Genomic DNA, 19,107 nt, shown 5'->3' with positions numbered 1-19,107 from the left:
CACAATGAGCTTGTTCCTGCAGGGTCCTGGGAGCCCACCCCTCACATGCCCACAGCAGATACAACAACAGCATCACACTTTTTTGTAACCTTCAGTGAGTATTACATGCACTTGTAAACATTTTTTAAATTACTTCATTTTTTAGAAGTAATATTAGAATTTCTGTAATATTGAAGTTTCTGTCATCTATTTTGAATTACACAGCTAGACTTACATAGTAAGTCTATTATGGGGATAAAGTCCTGCAGACTCTTCTCATATCTTCTGAAATTTGAATGAAACCAAAGGCTTGCTTTTTCTTCCACAAGTGGTTTTCTCAAGGTGTTTTCTTGCGGTCAATTTTATAATGAATTTGAAAAGCTTCATATAGTTCTCAATGATAGTTCTCTATGTTTGCCATATTAATCATATTAATCAAAAAGTAAGATGTGTCAATACTTTTTAAATTTTAACAGTATGTGCTACACTTTGTGCTTCTACTATACTATTACAGAGGTATCTGAAAATTTATCAAAGAGATAAATAACAGAACTAAGACTTATTTTACCAAAAATAATATATGATAGAAGAATTACATACACATTTTTCATAGGTCTAATAGATTAAAAGAAATGTGTACCTTTAAGCAAACAAGCAACAATGTCCCCATGCCAAGGAGATCAAGTGAGGTTTGCTGGCTTTATTTTCAGATAAATTGCCCTCTGGAGGTATGACTAGGCCAACTGTAGCATACTTGCCACATGAGGGTTGGATCAGCACCACCAGTAGAATACAATAAGATTCTTTAATGACCACATTCTTCATTGATTCCAGCAGGACAGGATCTTAAGAATTTTTAATAGAAAGACTCATTTTAAAATGTCAGTTGGTCAATTGTTGATTAATTAGGTTATTTAAAGAAGTCATTATTTGGGTTTTAGTTTTACATTTTCAGGGCTGAATTACCGAATAGTTCATGATATTCTATAATGTCCCACACTACAGTTTGAGTCATCTGGAATACTATTAATGTATAGTCTGTGGGCACCAGAATGGGGGGGATGCCCTTGAGTGTACTTCGAGAAAGTCATAATTGTCTGAAGTGGTAAACAAACATTCTTATGTGTGTAAGATCATATTTCTAGTATTATTTCTTTAAGATTTTATTTACTTTTGAAAAACAGAGATCACAAATAGGCAGAGATGCAGGCAGAGAGAGAGGGGGAAGCAGGCTCCCTGCTGAGCAGAGAGCCCAACGTGGGGCTCGATCCCAAGATTCTGAGCTCGTGACCTGAGCTGACGCAGAGGCTTAACCCACTAAGCCACACAGGTGCCCCTCTGGTATTATTCCTTATGGACTTAATTAGACTGTGACAGGTTCTATAACACATAAATGTAGTCTATGATTGGAATAATTACTTTAAAATCTACAAAGCTCCAAATGAAACAAAAAAAATTAATTAACGATTATGGACTGAATGTTTATGTCCTCCCTCAAATTCATATGTTGAAGCCCTAGCCCCCAATGTGGTTGTTTTTGGAGATAAGTCCTCTAAGGAAGAAATTCAGTTAAATAAGGTCATAAGATTGAAGCCCTCATCTGATACATTTGGTGTCCTTAAAAGTGAAACAGAGAGCTGTTCTCTCTCCATGCATGTAGAAGAAAAGCCATTTGAGAACAAAACAAATATCTCTGTAAAAGTCAAGTGAGACCTGTCGTTGGACACCAAACTCTGTGAATGTTATTTGAGACTTACAGCCTCCAGAAAATACATTTCTCATGTCTACCACCTGTTGTATTTTGTTATGACAACCTGAGTGGAATATCATTTATTGCTGAGAGAATGTTAAAACTAATCCTAAATATGGGTCATGAATATGATGCTATTTAAAGAATTTAGAGAAAGTCCAAGTCCCCTATGTCTAAATGTCTTATATTTCATAATTAAGAATCTTCTTTGGGGTTGTTTTCTTTCATCCTGATGACCAAAGACTTAAGAAATAAAACCAAGTTTCTGTATAATTCATGGTGGTGAGGTGATTGGAAGGATGCTGATAGGAGATGGAAGGAACAGGTTTCATGGTTGAGACTTTACTGAAGGCATCATTCACCTGTTCACAATTTCCTTCTCTTAGTTTGCAGAGTGGCATCCGGACAAAGACCAAGAGCGTCTTTTGATCTTCTGTTTGCCATTAGACTACAGCTCACTCAGTTGCCAAGAGTGTGAACATGACATAGCTGTGTTCTGAAGTGATAATTCAAGCTGGCCTCCAGTTTCCTGTCAACCAAGATTAATGCATTGGTACACTCCCAACACACACACACATACAGACACACACATACACACACACACCACCACCACCACCACCCCCTCCCACCACTGCCGCCACCACCATACATTTCAAAATGTGTCTTTTTTAAGTGGCTGACCCATATTTCCTCTTCCCTGACAAAATTAATAATCCTGCATTAGAATATAAAATGGTTCAACAAACATTTATAAAGTAACAAGCATGTTTCCAGAATCTGCTAGTATTTTTATCTACTTATTCATTTTGGGGGGAAAAAAAAAAAGGAAGACAATCTGATTCAGCATTGGATTGATAAAGATTTTCAAGGTTGGACTCCATAATAAAAAGGAATATCATCATTGCCATTAATGTGATTTTCAGATAAGAGATAAAGATTGTATCAAAATCCAATGTAGGAGGCTTTCCAGGTATTAAAAAGAAAAGGTGAGATGCATAATTTCTATAAGATTTCATATTAAAATTATATGTCATAAGGAATGAAAAACAGACCTAAATGTGAACGTAAAGGAAAGATGAAATGTTTAATACGGCCAGAGAAAAATATCCTTTTAGTTATGAAAATCTGAAAGCCTACTCTTAGATGTGGCCATGTCACTATAAAAAATCTGTTGTAGAAATTTCCTTTTCCTGTTAACTCATTTCGGAGAAAACCTAAGTCCAGTAGGAACTCTGAGTATTATGGTTTCATCACTTTGTTTCTACAAACACTTTCTGAGTGTCTATTGTGTACCGTTCTGGGCGACTCTGGCAAACTCGAGGCCCCTGGTGCCATGTCAGTGTAAAAAGTTTCCATATTCACATTCACAGAGGAAACCTACATTGTTTAAGCGTGTAGAAGAAAATGAGAACAACTGTGAACCCTTCCTCTCCAATGTGTTTCAGCATTATTAGGGCAACATTTTCCTAGAATGAATGGATGAATTCAACCCTTGATTGACAGCTCTCACAGATGGTGTTTTCATTTTGAAACCAATCTAATCTTAGAGCCCCAGAGTTGCTACTAAATCCAGCTTAATACCGTATATGGCAGACAAATCCATTTTTCCTTCTTCTGTCTCTGCAGACATGGAGAAACCTGGCCAAAATATTGTATAATAATGCTTCTTCTAGTTGCAGAAATTAGCAATATTACCATGTCACAAAATCCTCCACAGAAATGATAGCTGTTGATGAAATCCTTCTTGAATTCCAGGATATAAAAGAATGACTCGTGAGAATAAATGTATCCAAGAAGCTCAGTATTTCAAGTTATTTTGCATGGATTAATTTTTTAAGGATTTCTTCTACCACTTTGGAAATAAAATACATTAAATTTGGGGGTATATTAAAATCTCTTGATGGAACAAATTTAATTCATTGGTTCTAAAGTACATCTCATGAAATACTTTGGCTTCCTTCTCTTATCCATATTTCTCTTCCATTTCTACTGGTCTTGCTATATTGTGTGTGTAGTTTTAAGCTATAGAATAGTTATTGTGAGCTTTTTTTAAAAACATAAAATGGAGAATAAAGGTCTGAAATACAGAGAAATATAAGGAGAAGATTGTGGCAGTTTGGATGAGTGTGTGTGTGTGTGTGTGCGCGCGCATGCGTGTTCATGTGCCTATGTGTGTATGTTGGGGATCTGGGGAGGAATTTTAGTTGAACCTTGAAAAACCACTAGAATCTGAACATGTGAAAATGCTAACATAAAGACATTCCTGGCATTTAACGGGTCACAGAAGAACAGAGGAAAAGATAACGTATATGAAAAACATGAAGGAATTCAAATTTGCCAAGAAGATAGAAATTAGGTAGAATAGTAGAAAATAGATGGGTGAAGGCAAATTTGGGTCACATCATTTAGTATTTTGAATTTTTAAATATTGTTCTATGAGCCATAGGAGATGGACAATGCAATTAGACAGAGGAGAGACATGAGAACAGGTAGGTCGGGAAGATGGCCCTGACAGGGGAGCATCTCTGAGAATGGCAGGGAGGACCAGACAGTGAGTGTTCGTGACTTTTTGTTTTGTTTTGTTTTTGCTTTTCCAATTAGCAGTGCAAGAAAGATAATGAACAAGCATAGCCTTGGTTCGATGAACAGAGGAAGATTTTGTTAATTCTCATGTGGGCTGGAGGGAGGAAGTCATTATTGCCTCCAAATGGAGGTAAGCTGAAACGTATCACCATCAGATGTAAAACGGAAAGATTTAGAAGATACCATCAAGTGGAGAAAATAAGTAAGTCACACAAGCAAGTGAACTTCTCTGTGATGGGAAAGGGGAAAAAAGCTGAAGGAAATGAAGGAAGATGCTTCAGTGTTGGTGGGAGTGCCTGTCATTAATTTCCCCCCTGTTCTTGGGTGAGTCTCTGGGATGGATGTGGGAGTTGAGATGGTCTGGAGTCGCCTTCAGTTCCCAGCTAAATTTGGACATAATCCCCATTTCCTGTCCAGAATTCTGAGGTCCAGCAGGCAAAGGATAAATTTCTCATGTCATATTGTGTTATCCATACGGTAGGAATGGTAAATTACAGTATCTTGGTCAAAAAGAGTCTTTGGCCACACCCTGACTCTCCTAAGCTCTCAGACCCAAGTGTCACAGCTGAACCTTCTTAACCAGAGAGTGAAGGTTAGCTAAGGAGACACCATAGTGGAAAACAGAGTGACTATTTGAAGACCAGGACTGGGTATCACAATGGAATGAATGAGATAAGCGCCGTCCCAGACTCCATGGTTTCTGCTCGCTGCCTTCTGCGCCAATGAAGACCACCCCTCTCTCTGTGTGCCTGGTACTCACCTTCTGAAAGGAAAAAGGCATAACTTGTCCAAATGGAGTTTCAGTGTACAGATGATTAAAATGTGGAATCTGAGACAGAAGAGCTTAGGTACAAGTTTTTAAAAACAGGTAATCTGCCATTACCATATGCCACAAAGCAGTTGAAATACATGTCATAAACAGATAACAGACCAGAGGAAATACGGAGCTGCAGTTAATGGTGGGCACTAAACAATGGAGCAAGTGCTACCTGCCAAGGAAGTCACTGAGGACTGTATTCAATTGTCGATGCAGGCCAGTTTCTGTGAGGTTCTGTCAGAATCCCGCAGAGCACCGAGTTGAAGCTTGATGAAAATAAGAATTTTGACACCTGCATCTTGGAGAGGTTACAGTTTACTACTATAAATGCAGAGGATGAATTCTGCACAATTCTCAGCAGAAGATATCAAGTTTGATGATATTAGGTACATCTGGTTTTTGTATTCTTCTCAGTACCTCGAACGAACAGTATTTAGATTGGAAGTGATGGTATTCGACCTGTCCCAGGTGAGGTTCTGCCTTGATGTAGCAAGCCCTGATTAGGTTTTACCAAACCTTTCATACTCTAACCACATCATCCTAAAATGTTTGCATATTTATGTGTAAGAAGGAGATATTTCCTTTACAAATCTCATCACTTAGCTTCTCAGTTCTGCGTTTAATTTCTTACTATATCCCCAGAGATTATATGATGATGTCTAGGCATTTCTTTCTAAATTGTCTAGAGACTGTATGACAATGTCTAGGCATCACACTAAGGACATCGCATTGCAACTATGTGACAGTGTCCAGGTGGTGAGCAAGTCAAATCAGTTCAAAGCCTCATGGGTGTTGAGCTCCATCTGGTAAAGGTAGGATACGGGTCTGACAAATGCAAGTTCAGTTCTGTCTTCCTTTCCCATGTGTCCTTAGAATATCCTTTGTAAGTTCAATATGTCTTGTTATTGCAACTTCAAATGCCTAATTTCAATGTTAAGTCCTAAAAGTTCAAAATAATATCCCCAAATAACTTAATTTCTCTTACTTCCCACCCTTCCCATATAACCTCTTAACGATTCACTTCTTTTGAAGAATGGGGAAACCCGTTCATATTCCTGTTTAGTCCTTAGTAGAGTGGGTATGAATTTATATCCATAAAATCATAGATGCAAAAACATATTTTTTTAAATTTTCTTAGAACTTAATTTCATTTCTATTTCTATCAAAAATGCCACAGTAGAATGATGAAACTCTGAGGTGTGTATTGTGAGCACTTAGTATTAAGAGCCTCAGAGCAGTGCAACCCAGGTTGGAAATATTCTGAAGGACACCTGTGGGGCTCAGTTGGTTAAGAGTCTGCCATTGGCTTAGGTCATGATCCCAGGATCCTGGGATCCAGCCCCATGGGAGGGTCCCTGCTCAGTGAGGAGTCTACTTTTTTTCCCTCTCTCTCCCCGCCGCTGGTCTTGCTTTCTCTTGCTATCTTTCTATCTCTCAAATAAATAAGAAAGAAAGAAAGAAAGAAAGAAAGAAAGAAAGAAAAGAAAGAAAAAAGGAAAGAAAGGAAGGAAGGAAGGAAGGAAGATGTTAAGACTCCTGGGCCCTCTCCCTGGAGCTTCTGAACTAGAGTGTGCCAGAAATATGCAGGTCAAGTCAGACCAGGTTCTTCCCCTGAAGTGTCTCTAGAGCAAAGTGCTTACTGAGCACCTGTTTGGAAGCACAGGTGACAGGGAACTAACACAAGAGAATGTCTTTGTTCTTGTTTTTAGAAAATGTTCAATGACATTTCAGGAAGAAAGGGATACTTGCTATTGACACTTTAAAACGTGTCAGAGGCAGACAGAGAGGGAGAGAGGGAGCGATAAGGCAAAAGGTGCAAAGTGTGAGTTGTCAGTGAACTTCAGTAAAAGGGTTATGGGAATTCATTTTATTACTTTGCCAATTTACCCTAAGTTTGGAATTATAGGTAAAATATGAGAAATTCCTTTTGAGATAGAGTCTGTAACTGCAAAAGAGAGCAGAAGAGCAGTGTGGAACTCATGTGGTGTCTTAGGATCATGGTGTAGGGAACTTCGTAGGGGTTACCACCATAAGAAAATGACCTGGTGTGCACGAGCATGTGTGTGAGTTCATGGTCAAGTCATACAAAACTTAGCATGTGTGATGGTCCTACCCATAATACATACATACACACACACACACACACACGCATGCACACATGCACACACACATACACACACATAATAATGCGAACCTTCCCACTCTGTGAAATTTACATTGTAAGCATCTTTATTACATGATGTCATAAACTCATTATTTTAAGTTAGTTTTATATATGTTTGGATGAATATGTATTCTTCATGTTTATAATAATCACTTCTTAGTACTTTCTATACATTATTTTAATGTCTACAAAGACATTACAAGGTAAATGTAACTATTATCTCCATTTTGTAGGAAAAGTTATATAATTGTTTCAAGATTCCCAGCTATATTAAATAACACAGCCAGGATTTAAACTGTGTTTTGTCTGCCTCTAAACCCTAGGTCCCTCCAACTGTACTATGCTTGTCACATGCATAAGACTCTACTAACCTCCAGTGAAATAGCCCTCCAGGGTTTGGTCATGGGGGCGGGTGCTTTGAAATCATCTCCACAAGGGCCAAGGGCAAGGTCAAGTAAGGAATTGCTATTACCAATTAGAACTTGCTTGGGGGCTTTCCACCAACACATGTTCCAAGTCAGATTGCGTGAAGTCTTATGCTAACAGAATACCACAACATTAGTAGACAAACAGAGTTTGTAAACACCCATGTGAGGGAACAACAGCCGCATGGGCAGCCCACTCCAGGACGAGCCTCTTTAATCAGCTCTAAGCAGCACCCTCTGTTCTGTCCCTCGAACAGAAACTACTCCTGTTTTTAAAAACATGTGCTGCGGCATCTGCCTTGTACAACTCTAAATATTCAGCTTGATTCTTTCCATTCCTCAAATATTTATTAACTACTTAATTCTAACTATTTATATACTGATTATTGCTTAATATTAAAATATCAAAACTGTCTATTTCAAGATAGATTTTAAAAGGTTTTTTTTTTTAGATTTTTGAAAAAACAAAAAACATAGACGATTACTATAAAAGAGGAAAACAAATAAAAAAACAAAGAACAAAAAACTGTACAAGTCTTCCTACATGGCGTAGTGTCAAATCTCCTGAACAGAATTTCTCTAGGATAGGCTTATAGATATTACATAGGATTTGTCTTAGTCTACTTGAGGAACTTTAATTTTTAATAACAGACTGAGGGGCCACTTGCTGGTTCATAGAGGGCATCTTCTTTCTGTGGAAGGGGCATGGGAGATCTCTGGTGTCTCTCTAATGAGAGCACTAATCCCATTCAAGAGAGCTCCACCATCATGACCTAGTCATCTCCCAAAGGCTCCACCTCCAAGTACCACCACATTGGGTTTCAACATACAAATTTGACGTGGGGGAAACATTAAACATTCAGTCTATAGCAATCATCCAGTAAAATTTGGAATTTCTGATTTCTTTATAGAATAAAGTATTTTCCAAACATTGCATGAATAACAAACTAAAAAAAGCAAACACATATTTTTATTTATTTGAACTTCAAATTTACCTCATCACTCAATACTTTTATTTGTTATATTACTATGATCTTCATTTTACAGGAGAGATAAGTTTATGTAATGAGCCCATAGGTTACAGAGCTAATAAAAGATGGAGCTGAAATTTCAGCCTAGAAGCCTGACTCAGTGTCTATACACATTTCCACCATAGTTTAAGATCTTGCCTTTAAGAAGTTATGGTGGTTATCTTAATGTTAAAAATATTACTTGAAACAATAGTTAAATGTCTATTCTATTCTACTGTGGGTTCTAAAATCCAGCTTCTACTGCATTACATCATTTTTAAGGAAAATTTCTGTGCATATGTTTCTAATCATGTCTTTTATTTCCTTACATTGGATTCCAGTATTACAATGACTGTCTTAAAGTATAACAGTATTTTTAAGCAATGGTGGTAGTTATGGCTAATTTTTTTTTTTTTTGATGCCACACTGCACTTCTATGTCTTCTAGAGAAGGCAAGAACACACCTGTCATTGGAAAGTCAGGCTTTTCAGTCAGTGTTGGGAGGGAGACAAGCACTGAGTCTGTAAGAGTATAGGAAAGAATCATTACAGGATTTGGACTTTGGTTAGTTAATTTGGAGGAGGGTCGAATGAAATGGAGGTTTGGTCTAGATTGGATGTCACCAGGAAGTGGGGGCAGTTCTATGATTGAGAATGCCAATAAAATCTATCTCTGTGCAGGGAAGACTATAACAAAGTTACAATTGGTCAAAAAGTGAAACTTATTTTGGCTGAGAAAGAGGGTTTTGGCATTTTATGGTAGACCCAGTTATAACTTGTCTTGGTCTATGAATAAGTAGAATTATTAAGTGACCTAGCTTTGTCACATTTTGTCATGTTCTAAAAGTAACCTTGTCTGGGGCTGGTATTCTGTGAGATTATGTCTAACAAAAGAAAAACATGCCAGGTCACGGTCTGAATGCCAGCAGCTGTTTTTTGTTTGTTTTGTTTTTTAAAGTATATCAATATTTTTAAAATATGGTACAGACACTGCTAAATTCTTTAGTGGTACAAAATCATACTTCTCTCAACAGGAAGAATGCCCAGCTTATTCCAGCATCTCCGTGAATATAGGACATACCCACCTGTGACTTTGCTCTTGAACTCCCATCTTCCATATTGAATTACGAGCAAGAATAGCCAACTGAAAACTGGGCTCCTGCCCTTCTCCACCTTCCCTCAGCCCTATCCTTTCCATTATTTTTACTACTGCCGTATAAAAGAAAAGCTCCATATTTTCATTGCTTGAGACAAAATCCTTTGAGTCAACCCCTGATTCCTCTCTTTTTCTCACACCCTATATCTAATTCTTACACCCTGGCAGCACCATTCAAAATTGTGCCCAGAATATAATCACTACCTCCCAGCTCCCCTGGCACTTGCACAGTCCAGGACACCAATAGCTCTCACAGAATCAAAGCAACGGTTTTCCCTTGCCCTCTTACATGCTATTATCTTCACAGCATGTAGATTTACCCTTCAATTTGTGACTTCAGTGTAAGTTACAATTATGCCACTTTTCACCTCACAGCCCTCCGATGGCTTCTCATTTCATTCCCTGTACCCTAATCTACAGTTAACCCTGAGTTCCTGCCCAATCTTATTCTTTGTTATCTGTCCACCTCCCATCTAAAACCCCATGACTTGTCCACTGGATTCAGCCACATTAGCTCCATATCTTTAAGACTAGATTATATTTAAATATACTATATATAAATAAGGAATAATATAATAAATATGCATAATTATATCATAATATACCATGTATCATACATGTATAGTAGTAGTATTTTATGTGTGCATGTCTATATCTATATGTGTTTATTTATATATACATATATATATATATATATAGAGAGAGAGAGAGAGAGAGAGAGAGAGAAAGAGAGAGAATGAGAATCAGAGAGACAGATTTTAAGGAATTACCTCTCATGATTGTGGAATCTGGCAAATCTGAAATTCATAGGGCAAGATGGCAGTCTGGAAACTTAAGCAGGATTTTCATGTTGGGCTTGAAGCAGAATTCTTTTTTCTCCAGAGCATTGTTGTTTTTGCTCTTAAGGACCTCCGTCAGTTGGATGGAGTACACCCACATTATTGAAGATCTTCTTTTTTTACTTAAAAATCAATTTGACAGTAGATGTTATTCACAACCACCAAACACCTCACAGAACCATCTGGATAAGTGCTTGACCAAAGAACTTGGCACCATAACCTAGCCAAGTTGACATATCCAATTAAGCAACATAATGATACTCTACTACTTCTCTTTTTAATCTTTTATTCCAGATGGTCATGATAATATCTCTTTAGACAGTTTGCAGTATCTCCTTCTAACATTCACATTGTGAGTCCTTTGTTAATCTAGATGTCTATGCTGACACCTTTCTAATTTGAATTTCTATTCCTGTTGTACAGCATTCCTTCTGATTCTTACTCGGTCATTCCTGTTTATTGTTGCTGTAACTTGTGTGCCTCATTAGCATGTGGTCATCTACGTGGTATGGTTGTAGTGCATATTGAAACTCTGCTTTACTTCCAAGCGTTCTATGCTGAAGTGCAAAAAAAATTCTTCAACCGATCTAGCTTATACTCTAAAAATGGGTCAAATGAAAGAGAACAGTCTAGTATTTTCAAGTTTTACTGTAACGTTTCTATGAGGTATTTTATTCTCCCTTTATCTTTTCATTTATATAGTGGAATAAACACAATCTGTGGTTTCAAATCCTCTGACACTTACTAAATTAATAACGTTAGATCAGTAACTTAGGATTTCAAAGAAACAATTTTCTCATTTCTCAGTTGGGAAGATGATACCCAATATTGCAGAGTGGATTAAATGGAATAATTTATGCACTGACACATACTTACCTCAGGAAACTGAACACTGAATTTCTCACTCTTTCAAAGCACCTGGATCAAGATGACCTGGCAGCTAGACAAAAAGTTTTGGAGGGCAACTGTATGGCTGGATGAAATGGTCAAAGCCATCTCCCTTCCCCAAACCATGTCTTCAGACCATGCTCGACTTTACTTTCTCTGTATTCATGTTTAAGATAACTGGGTGATAACTTGTAGTTGGTTCTCTTCCCAAACCATCAATTTTTTTCCTAATCCAATAATAATATCTGATGCAGCTTTTGTTAGAGGATTCTGAACAAATGTTTGACACTTGCTATTATGACTTCTCCCTTAAAAATAGTGTAATAGTGATCATTGGACTATTGAACTCAGAGCTAAAGAGCCAAGACTCAGCTTCAGAGTCCTTCATGGATTCCTACATGGAATTCAGGTAGCTACACTCAAACCATCAGTGTCATCATTTGAAATATATCTAATTTATCAATCTTAAAGTTAATATCAAATACTCAGACAGTACAGATGGTGCACCATCTCTTAAAGAACAGTATGGAGTGTACACACAATTTGGTACAGTTAGTAGACTCCATTCATAAGTCCTCCAAAGGTAATTCTTAGCAACCAAATTAAAAATCTATGGGTATAATAATAGAATGTTCTGGATTGTAAGAAGAGATAATTGATGAAGTATTCTGAAAACAACTTGTTCGAAGGCAGAATTTTATTTAAAATATATAACTAAAATATCTTTCTTATTAGAAGTAGATAGAATGTTAATTTCCAGAACATCTAGAGGCTGCTTCAGAAATTCTAGCCTTGCTAAATCAGTGTAGATTTGCATCTATACACAACATAAGGAAGACATCATACAAAAGCAGGCCAATTTTTGTGAAAGTGGAAATCAAAGTTTATATGAATTAATTCTTGGAAACAGTTACAGGTATTCAAATACTGAGACAGCATTTAATAGTGATTATTTACATAAATGTGTGAAGCATATTTGGGCAACTCAGAGAACACATGACACAATTCCTTTGGTGAAGTAGTATTTTCCAGGGAATTTATTAATAGGCATAATTAGAATTATTCAAATTGTGTTAAAATCATAGTAGCTTAGGTGATAAATACTGTGAATGATCATTTTCCAAGTTTTATAAGAACAAAACAAATCACTCAAAGTTCAAAACACAGAATTTTGACACAGATTCTACTGAAAAATAAATAGTTTATCATTTTCCACATCTTAATGGAAGTCCTTGCTAAGAGAATAAAATGAGAAAAGGAAATAAAAGAACATAAAATTGTCTTTGTAGATGACATGATCAACTATGTGGAAAATCTGAAAGTATAGACAGAAAACTCCTAGAACTAATAAGCTAGGTGGCAGGATACAAGGTTAATATACAATTAATCGCTTTCCTATATACTAACAATGAACAAGTAGAATTCAAAATTAAAAAGTTTTTAATTTTGAATTAAATGTTAATAGAATATTCACATTTTATAGTATTGTTAATAGGATATCAACAATACTATTAGTATCAGCACCCTCAAAAAAGAAATACTTAGGTGTAAATCTGACAAAATATGTACAAAATCTACATAAGGACAAATACAAAACTCTGTTGAATAAAATCAAAGAACAACAGCAACAAAAACAATAGAAGAGATGTTTCATGTTCTTGGATAGAAAAACTCAATATTATCAAAATGCCAGTGAGTCAAGGCAATTCCCATCAAAATCCCAATGAGTTATTTTGTGGATATCAGTAAACTGATTCTAAAACTTATGTGAATGGTCAAAAGACCCAGAGTAGCCAACACAATGTTGATGAGGGAAAAAAAAAAATTAAGTTAGAGAAGTGATGTTACCTGAATTCAAGACTTAATATAAAACTACAGAAATCAATGGCAAAAGAATCGACAAATAAATCAATGCAACAGACTATAGAGCCCAGAAATAGACATCCTTAATTACAGCCAACTGGTTTTTGACAAAGAAGCAGAAGTAATATGTTAGAGCAAATATATTTTCCTCAACAAATAGTGCTGTGACAACCGGACATCCATATATGAAAAACGAATCTGGACAAACATTATGCATTTCACAAAAATTAACTCAAAGTATATCATAGACCTAATGTAAAATGCAAAACTATAAAACTCTTAAAAGTTAACAGAGAAGAGAGCCTAGATGATTTTAGGTATAGTGATGCCTTTTAAAATATAAGACCAAAACATGATCCATGACAAGAATAATTGGTAAGATGGACTTCATTAAAATTAGGAACCCATGCTCTGTACAACTCAAAGTAAAGAGGTGCCTGGCTGGTTCAGTCAGTGGAGCATGAGACTTGATCTTGGGGTTGTAAATGGGAGCTCCACAATAGATGTAGAGACAACTCAAAAAAAAAAAAAAATCTTTAAATAAAACAAAGTAAAGTCAAGAGAATAAGAAAACAAGCCCATAGACTGGGAGAAAATATTTACAAAAGACACATCTGATGAAGGACTGTTATCCAAAATATAAAAAGAACTCTTAAAACTCAACAATAAGAAAATGAACAACTCAATTAAAAACTGAGAGACAAACTGAGGGTTTTGGGGAGGGAGGGAGGGGGTTGGGTGAGCCTGGTGGAGCACTGGGTGTGGTACATAAATGATGAATGCTGGAAAACTGAAAAGAAATAAAATAAAATAAAATGGGGGAAAATTAAAAAAAAAAAAAAAAAACCTGGGACAAAGATCTTACCAAAGAATCTGTATGGATGGCAAAAAACATGTGAAGAGATGTACTACATTATACTCCATTAGAAAAATTCAGATTAAACTAGAGTGAGATACCACCACATGCTTACAAGAATGGCCAAAATCTGTAAACACTGACAACACCAAATGCTGACAAGGATGTGGAGAACAAGAACTCTCTCCCACGTCACAGATAGGAATGCAGAGTGGTATAGCCTCTTTTGGACACAGTTTGATAGATTCTTATAAAACTGAACATAACCTTACCTTATTATCCAGCAATCATATTCCTTGGAATTTAACCAAAGAAGTTTAAAACATGCCCACGCAAGAAACTACACACAATTGTTTATCGCAGGTTTATTCATAATTGCCAAAACTTGAGGGCAGCCAATATTTTCTTTAGCAGGTGAATGGAGAAATGAACTGTGATGCATTGAGGTAATGGAATACTATTTTGTACTAAAAACAAATAAGCTAGTAAGCCACAGAAGGACATGAAGTAGCCTTAAATGCATATTAATAAGTAAAAATAGCTAATGTAGAGAGGTTACAATCAGAGATTCTGGAAAAGGCATAAATGATGATGATTGAAAAATTAAAAACAAAAAACAAACACTGGTTACCAAGAGATGTGTGTTGGGGGAGGATGATGAACAGGCAGAATGCAGGATTTTTAGGGCAGTGAAAGTACTGTGTATGATATTACAATGATGGATACATACCATTATGCATTTGTCCAAATCCATAGAGTGTAAAACACCAAGAGTGAAGGTTAAGGTGTATTATGGACTTTGGATGATTCTGATATGTCAACATAGGTCCATCCTTGGTAAAAAATATACCATTCTGGTGAGTGGTGGTGATAATCTGAGAAAACTATGTTCATGTGGGAGCAGAGAGCATATAGGAACTCTCTGTACCTATTTCTCAGTTTTGTTGAAAACCTAAAAGTTCTTAAAAAGACATAAAAATAAAATAGTATAGCTTTTTGTATTTGTTTGCGATTTAAGTCAATTTTGAATCTGTAACTTAATGTTTTTTTTTTTTTAGTTTAAAAAATTCTTAATGGTTATCTCTTCAAATATTTGTGTCCTACTTTATAACTTGACTTCATTTGGAATTCCAACTATACGAATTACATATATATTAAACCTTTTCCCTATGTCCCTTTTGTATTTTACACTCTTGTTTCTGTTTCCTTTAACTTTTCTTTCAGTGCTTCTGTTTGCATGTTTTCTTATGTCCTTGTTCTGATTTGCCTACATTATTGATAATTCCATATATAGCATTCATAAAGTCAATTATTATATTTTTTGCCTTCAGAATTTTAGTTCTATTCTTCTAAAATATATACTCAAGTTATCTATTAAATGTCTCGCTTTTTCAAATTTAATTTCTTGAACACACTAATTAGTTATTTAAAGACTATGCCTGATTAACTAGAATATTTAGCTCTTCTGGAAATTTGTTCATATTAACCATTTTCTTCTTTAACTATTTTCTTCCTCTTTCTCTCCTTTTTTCTCTTGTTCTCTTCCTCATTCCTTCTCCTTCTTCTTTTTGGCTCTAAATCATTTTATCTTGCTTCTTTGAATGCTAGACATTGTGTATAAAAACACTGGGGAGGTAATTGAAACTCCAAATGATGCTTTATTCCTCCAGATAGAATTTACTAGATAGGGTTTAACCCAATAAGGGACTGAACTAATTTGGAGATAAATTTTTATTTTTATAAGGAACATTTATAGCCTCAGAAACAACTGAAAACATTATCAGTTAATTAATTAATTAACTTTATTTATTTATTCTTACCAGTGCCCTACCTCCTTGAAAGTTATTGCCAATGAGTCTGATGAAAGTACCTCTTACGGTCTTGGTCTCTTGACCATTACTTAGGCTAATGGCAGATCCCCATTATATGAATTAGGAATGAGTTGGGTTTTTTTTTAATTTTTTATTTTTTATAAACATATATTTTTATCCCCAGGGGTACAGGTCTGTGAATCACCAGGTTTACACACTTCAAGCCTTGGTTTTATTTTTTGCAAAGGTCAGTATAATTCCAGTTCATCTCTGAGGCTGCCAAATTCAAATATCAGAAGAAACACACAAAACAAAGAAAACAGGCATGGTGGAAGGCTGTGAAAAATGAGAGAAAGAATAGATTTTTAAAAAATTGTTACTGCAATTGAGAAAACGCTATTTTGTACTGAATCAAGTAAACTTGATTTTCAGACACTAGACTTCTCAGGCTTTGGGCAAGCCATTTATCAAGAGATTAAAGACGGAAATCGGTGTTAAGTTTCAAAGCCATTTGTTTCCCCCTTTTTCTGGAACATTGGTCCCTCAAGTTTTGCTTATCTTAGTGTTTTCCAGTGACTTCAGTGGTTTAAATATATTTATACATATATTCATATTCTCTAGTTATTTATGGGACATTTCAGTATAATAAAAGCCAATCTATTATTTCAGGAATTGGAAATCAAAGTATTAGACTTAATAGAGGATTTTCTAGTTTGCTTACAAATTTATTCATAATTAATTGGCTTAGAACATTCAGGTTTAGGGCATTTAAAGAGTGTGGTTATTGAAAACCTGAATATCATGTTATTCAGTACAGAGTGGAGATGCATATTATTTTAAGAGAAGAAAGGTTTGTATGATTCTCTTCAATGTGATTCTTTCATAAATATCCTATTGTCCTGCACGATCCCTTTAACTTTAAATGGGCGTAGTTCAGAGGGTGGGTGAACCATACAGTTGGAGGTAGTAGGGAAGGAGGACACTGAGCAACCCATTCATCAGAATGCATTAAATCCCGGCACACACATCCAGCATGGTTTGCACATCATTTCAAGACAATGCTTGACTGGCCTTTTTTGTGTGCCCATGACCAAGAAGACCAACTGTATGCACTCTCTAGAGATTCCCACTGCAGTTTTATGGGGGCAGGTAGGGGACAAAGAATTCACAAGGCTAAGAAGTGGCACATCATGTGTAAATGCCACCACAAACAGCACAGTTGAAATATCAGAAGTGTGGATTTATTGAAAAAAGGAATAAGGCAGCAGTTCTTTAGAAAAGATAACGGGGAAGGAAGGGACACATCGTGACCCTAGTGCCAAAAATTTAAGAGGCTTTTGTTTCCTCCACCTAAATATACCCAAACACTCCCATACAAAATTGCTTCCCATACTTTCCTAAGCAAAAAGAATTGGACAAGTAAAAAAGGGAGACTGGAGCCTCAGCAAAAACATTTTCATAGAGTAAAAATTCTTAAGTATTTATCAAGAGAACAAATTCAGAAAGTGGATGAGCTCTTCACAAATCCCCTTAGAAAATGCTTCTGTAGTCTAGTGGCTGAAAATCAAGTTTTACTTATATTCATATGAAGTAAAGTTTTTGGAATTGTAATAAAAACTTGAAAACCATTGATTCATTTCTATTCACCTTGTTGCGCGTGTTTCTTCTGATACTCGTGGGATGATTATGTGTCAGTTGGCTAGGGGACAGTGTTCAGATATGTGGTCAAGCATTATTTTGGATGTTTCTGTAAGAATTTTTTGGATAATGTTAGCATTATAAAAATAATTATAAAATTATTAATAATATAATAATGTATATTATATGTATATTATATTATGTATGTATATTATTATATTATGTATGTATAATATACATTATAATGTATATTATATTATGTATATTATTATGTATATTATAATATGTATTATATTATATTACATTATTATTATATTATTAATTATTTTTATAATTATTTTTACAATTAACTATAATATAATATATGTTATATTATATATAATCATTACATAATTATATGTATAATTACTTAATCAACATATAATTAATTATATGTTAATTAATTAATATTATAATGTTATATTATAATATAATATAATTAATAATTAATATACTATTACATATTATAATTATTACATAATTATATAATAATAATATAATAATAATAATAATAGTTATTATTATTATAAAAATTATAAAATCACAGAGGGAGAGAGGGAAGAAGACTCCTTGTTGAGCAGGGAGCCAGATGCAGGACTTGATCCCAGTACCCTGAGATCATAACCCCAGTCTAAGGCAGTCAACTAACCAGCTTAGCCACCTTCCTAAGGGCCCCTACACAGGCCTTGAGTAAAGCAAATTGCCGTCAGCAATATGGTGGAACTCGCTCATACAGTTGAAGGCATGAGTAGAACACACAGGAACCTTCCCTGAACATAAAGGGTTTCTGTGGCAGATGGCTTTTGGATTCCAACTGTGTCTCTTCACGGAGTTTCCAGCCTGCCAGCTTCCCCTATATTATGGACTAACCCGTCCTCCACAAATTCATGAAAATATATATATATATATATATATATATATATATATATATACACACACACATACATACGCACATACATTCCTACATACTTCCTACATACATACATACATTTCTTTTGGTTCTGTTTCTCTGGAAAACTTAACTAATGCATTTGGTGATTATAAACTCTTCCAAAATATGAGAAGAAACAGATTCTCTCTGTTCCCTACTTGTCACCTCCTCTTCTATCTCACTCTCCACTCCCACACCTACATACCACACATGGTAATGCCCCTTGTCTTTTTAAATTCACTGTTATTTTTTCTTTCTTTCTTTCTTTCTTTCTTTCTTTCTTTCTTTCTTTCATTTGAGAGATGGAGACAGAGACAGGGAGAGACAGCATGAGCAGGGAGGAGAGGGAAAAGCAAGCT

This window comes from Mustela nigripes, chromosome 4 (assembly GCF_022355385.1).
Source record: "Mustela nigripes isolate SB6536 chromosome 4, MUSNIG.SB6536, whole genome shotgun sequence".
NCBI lineage: Eukaryota > Metazoa > Chordata > Mammalia > Carnivora > Mustelidae > Mustela > Mustela nigripes.
This window is presented reverse-complemented; position numbering follows the sequence as displayed.